Genomic DNA, 6349 nt, shown 5'->3' on the forward strand with positions numbered 1-6349 from the left:
AAAAAAAAAAAAAAAAAAAAAAGATGGAATGTTCTTAAAGGGTGTTCATTAGGTAGAGGTATATCAAGCCTGACATCTCGGTTTCTGGTGACTTTCTAGAGACAGGTAATATCTGAGGGAGAGATAGTGTTTATGGTGGACGATCACAGTTTTGGACAGGTTGTTTGAGATGCTTTTGAGATATCCAGATGGTGGCATTGAGCAAGAGATTATATGTACACCTCTGGATTTCCAGAAAGAGATATGGATTACGTGTGCATGTTTGGAAGACAACAGCAAACAATAATAACTGAAACCAAAGCAGTGAATATCTCAGCTGGAGACAGGATCTAGAGTGAGACTAGAAGAAAGCCTAGAATCTAGAATTAAAAAATTCAATGGCTAGCTAGAGGAGATTGGGCCAGCCAAGCAAAATGAAATACAGCAGCCGTAGGAGTAGAAATAAAGTGAGTAGATTGTCTCAGGGAGGTGGTGGTCAGTAAGGTCACACAATCAGGCCAGCAAGGTGGCCTCATGCCTGTCATCCTAGTCCTCTGAGAGGCCGAGGCAGGTGGATTGCTTGAGCTCAGTTCCAGACCAGCCTGAGCAAGAGCAAGACCACTCTGTCTCTACCAAAAATAGAAATACTAGCCGGGCATTACAGTGGGCACCTGTAGTCCCAGCTACGTGGGAGGATGAGGCAAGAGGATCACTTGAGCCCAAGAGATTGAGGTTTCTGTGAGCAACCACAGCACTCAACCCAAGTTGACAGAGTGAGACTCTGTATCAAAAACAAAAAAAATTAGGTCACACACTCCAAGTAAGATAGGGTGGATTGAACTAGCTACACTTTAGTCACAAAGGTCAGAATGACAACTGTTTTAACCTAATAAGTGAGGGGTGCAGAAGTTCAATAGAAAAGGGTGGAGAAATAAGCAGGAGGTAAAGAAACAGAGGCCAGACAATTCCTTCCAGAAGTTTTGCACGAAAAGGAGAGAGAATAGTAGCTGGAGAGAAGGTTAGTACAGTAGAGGGTTATTTATGTTTTTGTCGTTTTTTAAGATAGGAGAGAGGCTGTGCATGTTTGAAGGCTGGTGGAAAGGATTCAGTATAGAGTGAAGTTGAGGATATGGCAGAGAGGGAGAATGACACCTACAGAAAGAAGCATGAGAACCTGAGAGATGAGATTCACAACCAGGTGAATCATACCACACAGGGATGCAAATGAATGAGCAACAGCTAAGTGCCACAATGCACAGGAATCCTACACATACAATGTTGAGGAAAAGAAGTATAAAATAGAAATCCATATAACATAATTGTGTTCAGATAAAGTTCAAAAACAAGCAAAATTTAAAAGCAATATTTGAGGATACACATTTGGAATGAAAAAGAAGATAAAAACTGGGTAGAAGCACAGGAAGCAATTACCAACAAATCTGGGGTAATGATCAATATTGTCACACAATCCAACTCAGATGTGGTGGACGTAAGGCTGATTGAAGTAGCTACTCTGAGTCATGAAAGTCAGAACAATAACTGTTTTACGTGAGCTTAACAGAAGTTCAGTTGGAGAGGGTTGAGAAATATAGGATGAGACTCACAACTAGATGAATCCCTGGCACATGGGAGACATTTGAATATCAAAGGCTCTCTAAACAGGTATTTTGAACTTTTAAAAGATTGCTAAATATGGGTGGCACCTGTGGCTCAGTGAGTAGGGTGCTGGCCCCATATACCGAGGGTGGTGGGTTCAAACTCATCCCTGGCCAAACTGCAACAACAATAACAAAATAGCCGGGTGTTGTGGTGGGCACCTGTAGTCCCAGCTACTTGGGAGGCTGAGGCAAGAGAATCGTCTAATATAATGCCTAAGCCCAGGAGTTGGACGTTGCTGTGAGCTGTGATGCCACAGCACTCTACTGAGGGTGATAACGTGAGATTCTGTCACTTAAAAAAAAATTGCTAAATATAAAGACATATAGAAAAGAATGATGAGAACAAATACGTAGCTTAATAAATCACTATAGTGAACATTCATGTTTCTAGACAAAAGTAAAACATTGCCAGCAATCCAGAACCCCCTGCCCGTGTCCCCCCACCTTTTTTTTTTTTTTTTGAGACAGAGCCTCAAGCTATCCCCCTGGGTAGAGTGCTGTGGCATTACAGCTCACAGCAACCTCCAACTCCTGGGCTCAAGCGAGTCTCCTGCCTCCGCCTCCCAAGTAGCTGGGACCACAGGCGCCCGCCACAACGCCTGGCTATTTTTTGGTTGCGGCCGTCATTGTTGTTTGGCGGGTCCGGGCTGGGGATTTGAACCCACCACCTTAGGTGTACATGGCTGGCGCCTTAGCCGGTTGAGCTATAGGAGCCGAGCCTCCCCCACCTTTTTAAAATCATAACATCTCTCTCTAGTTGCAACCACTTTCTCAGATTTATCGGTAATTACTTCCTGTTCTGTTTTTTTTTTCTCCTTTCTAAATACGTATCCCTGAATCATGCTGTTTTATTTTGCTTATTTTTGACCTTTATACAATTATACTATATGGACTCTTCTGTTTGATACCTCTTACTCAACATTGTATTTTTAGGATTCATCCATATTATTGCATGCAGCTGTGGTTCCCTCATTTTCATCCCTGTATGGTATTCCAGGGTATGAGAACACCCCAATTCATTTATCCTTTCTACTACTAATGAGCATGGAGTTTGTTTCTTGTTCGGGGTTTAATATAAAAATGCCCAATGGATATTCTTGTGCCTGTGTCCTGGTACACACATGACTGAGTTTCTCTTGGGTATATTCCTAAGAGTGGAAATTCTGGGTCACAGGGTATGTGAATCTTCCCTAGCTAATACCAAACTGTTCCGAAGTGGTTGTAGCAGTTTATACTCTTATAATAAAAGGTGTTCAATTAGAATTAGAATTGAGGCAAATTACCTCATTATTATTAACACATCTTTACTTGTTTTCCAAAGCAGTATCTTCTGGAGCCAAGTGCTTCCTTGGGGTAAGTTGTAACTCACTGTTTCTCCTTTCTAGAGTCAGGCTGACTCAGAGTTTCTGTCTCGGCAAGTTTGTTACCATTAAGTGGATCCCGGTTTCTTTTTTATGTTGCAAGTTTGCTTATTGTTTGCTAAGACTTGAGGGGGAACAAACACTCTTGTATCATTAGTATACACATGATTGTTACCTCTCAGGATGGGTCACCTCTGCAGATGGCTGATTTTTGTGTTTAGAGTAGCGCTGCATTTGGGCAATTGAGTGGAAGGCTAAGAAGCTGGATTGTCTGCGTTTGAATCCTTGCTCTTCACTTACTAGTTATGTGACCTTGATCAAGTTATTTCACCTCTCTAATCCTCAGAGTGTTCACCTGTAAAATGAGAATAATGACAGTACCTATACCTCACAGGGTAACTGTATGGGGATTAAATGAGATAATGCATGAAAAGTATGTATTAGGATGCAGAGCCTGGCATCCTATTGCTTTGATTTATATTCATTTTAGGTTTGGTGACAGTAGAGATCGTGGGTAATAAACATGTGTTATGAACATGAGTCAGATGGAATTCAAGTTCTGGCTGTACTCTGTCCTGGATATTTATTTGACCATGGGCAAGTCATATAATATCCCTACATCTCACTTCCTAGTCTGTATAAACTGAGGTCGTAGTTGCTACCTTTCACCTGTGTTGCAAAGAATAACTGAAGTGGCAAACATAAAATGCTGAGTGTTGAGTAGGGATGCAATACACGGTAGCTGCTGTCATTTTAGCCGGTGGCAGCTTCTATTCCTGCCCTGAGATGCTGGTGGTGAATAGCACATGGGCCTTAAAGCCATAGGTCCTACGCATGGTGGCTGAGGAGAGTGAAAAATGTGTGAAGAGTTAGAGTGGTGAGATGACAATGAGAATCACTCCCATTTCTGGGCAGGTCCTGGGCAGGGCATGTGTAACCTGAATGAGACCTAGTCCACTTTTTAGGGGCTCAGGTAGGTGGGTATCACAAGTAACACACAAATGCCGGTAACTAACAGGGCAGAATATGAGTAGTGTGTTGGAAGCAAGGTGCTTCAGTGGTCCTAGGGAGGAAATACCTAGTTTAGTGGTCTTCCTGGAGGAAAAAGTTTTAAAAGATGGGTCTCAACATATGTGCTTATAGATGGCAGAGGTTGTTGAAAATACTGGTCAGGAAGTCATAGCATGTTATGAAGAGCTTTGAATACCAGGCCAAGTAACTTTTCTTTAATTCAGTAAGGAATAGGAAGGCATTGTATTGTAAGATGGCTGTAAGACAGAAACTAGTCCGAAAGATGCCCAGGCATGCTGAGCCAACAAATAGTGGTTTAGAAACCCTACTAACTCTCCTCCTGGCACTGCCATTAAACTTTATCTGGTGCTTTTAGAACCTGATATTTGGAGAGAGAAATGCCTACGACGTTTTAATGCCAAATTATGTGTTTTCTAACATGTTTCCCCAAACCACTGCCAAAGTGGCTGGGGTTATTATCATAAACCTCACTGTATTACCTTATTATTGCCTATGAACTAGAGATAATTGACTGTGGAGATGACAAAATTGTATAGAACTAAATACAGGCAGACACAAATGAGTACAGATTTGAACAAGATTGGGAGATTGTAACACTGACAATATCCTGATCGTGACATTATTTTACAGTTTTGGAAGACATTCCCAGTAGGGAAAACTGAGCAAAATGAATAAAGGATTTCTCTATATCATTTTTTACAACGGCAAGCAACATGCATTAGTAAAAGTTATATTTTGTAGAAAATGTGCCTCCGTAAGTCACATTACACTTTCCTCAGCGGTCCATATTAAGGGATTCCTGGGGCACAAAATAGGAGGCATTATTTATTGTGAGGGCCCCACTGGAAAAGCTATCTAAATGCATAGAAGAAGGGTCCATCGTACAGGAATTGCTTGGCTACTTTTAGCAAAATTTAAAATTATGATCACCCCAGACTTTGCAGTGCCATTAGGTTAACTTTATCCCTGTTTTCTGATTTGTCCACCGGGTCTACTGTATCACTTCTGCGTTGTCAACTCCAAGGTTAAAATTACTCTTTTATTATTGAAATGAAGTTTCTTAACAAAGAAATTGGTGACTTAAAGGTTCTGGATACAGCATAAAGTTTAGAAAGCTCTTAGCGGATCCCTTACTTTTGAAAACCAGAACCAGCAAAGATGAGCGAATGCAGTTCAAGTGACTACGAAGACGACAGTGCTAGCAGGGCAGGATCGTTTGAACTCTGTAATTATCCTTCTCCGCCGTGTAAAAGGTCTTCCCTTCCCCACAGCCGGACGGACTTCGACTTGAGCGAGAGCTGTGAACTTTTATAAAAGTGAAAGGGAAGAGGGAAAGAAATGGCAGCCTGGGAATCTGGCCCGGGGAAGGCGTCCACTGCGCTGGAATACCACCACCTGAATTTTCAGAAAAGAAACTTCTCTTTCCCACACTTGTAGACCTCCGTGAGTACCGGAGCGCTCAGTGCGGCCGCTCGGGCTTCCGCTTCGGATTAAGGAAACTGAGGCACGGCAGGCGCAGCGCCCTCCCTCAAGAGGGAACCCAGGCTTCCACAGCTCTTCGCGCGGGCGCAGGCACCTCCAAGCCACCCTGCTCACGTCCGCCCCGCCCTGGCTCGGGACAAAGCCCGGAGCCCGCGCCGGGAGGAGGAGGGCGGCTCCCTCGCGCGCCGCGCTCCCCCCGTGGGCGCGAGACTCCGCCCCGCCACCCCTCCTGGGGGAGCCGGTGCCCCAACAGTGAAGCGGCCCAGCCGGGCCCGCCCCGAATCCCCATGACGTCACCGGCGGCAGCAGGCCCCGCCCCCGGCCCCGGGCGGCAGGCCGCATGACGTCACCGAGGCCCCACCCCTCCGGAGCGAGTTCGGTCCCGGCGTTCATTTCATTCCTGTCCTCATTCCGAACATTCTTAGCATCGCTCGCGCCGCGCCGCGCCGCCCGAGCCGAGCCGAGCCTCTGCCGCCGCCGCCGCGGCCCCGCCGCCCGCCGCGGGCGCCCACCAAGCACTTTGCAGACTCGCTTCCACCCTGCGGGCCATTCCGCGCGGCGGGGCCCGGGCCCGGGGCGGCGCGTCGGGGGACAGGCCATGCAGTGACGCCCCCCCCACCCCCTCCACCTTTGCCCAGAGCGCGGGCAGTAGCCCAGCGCGCCCAGCCGGCCCGGGGCAAGAGAGGTGCTAGGCAGGGGTGGGGTGGCCCGGCCCGGGGACCGGGAGCCGGGCACGGAGCAGAGGGCGGGGGAAGCGGCGCCGAAGTTTGCCTCGGACTCGCCGGGCGCAGCGGCGGCTCCCTTGGTTGCAGCTACTTGGGAGGCTGAGGCAGGAGA

At 46.4% G+C, this 6349-nt stretch overlaps 1 protein-coding gene across 2 annotated transcripts in view; it reads left to right on the forward strand.

Moving 5' to 3' along the window:
* The first annotated feature begins 6174 nt into the window (after positions 1-6174).
* The window catches only part of TEAD1 (TEA domain transcription factor 1), a 258137-nt gene continuing 257962 nt past the window's right edge, over positions 6175-6349 (forward strand). For both annotated transcript variants that reach the window (XM_023516547.1, XM_023516572.1), the window contains exon 1: positions 6175-6317. The gene's annotated coding sequence lies outside the window, so the exon portion shown is untranslated. The remainder of the gene's footprint in view (positions 6318-6349) is intronic.

The sequence above is a fragment of the Otolemur garnettii genome, unplaced genomic scaffold (genome assembly GCF_000181295.1).
Source record: "Otolemur garnettii isolate 467f Iridium unplaced genomic scaffold, OtoGar3 scaffold00001, whole genome shotgun sequence".
In the NCBI taxonomy this organism is placed as follows: Eukaryota; Metazoa; Chordata; class Mammalia; order Primates; family Galagidae; genus Otolemur; species Otolemur garnettii.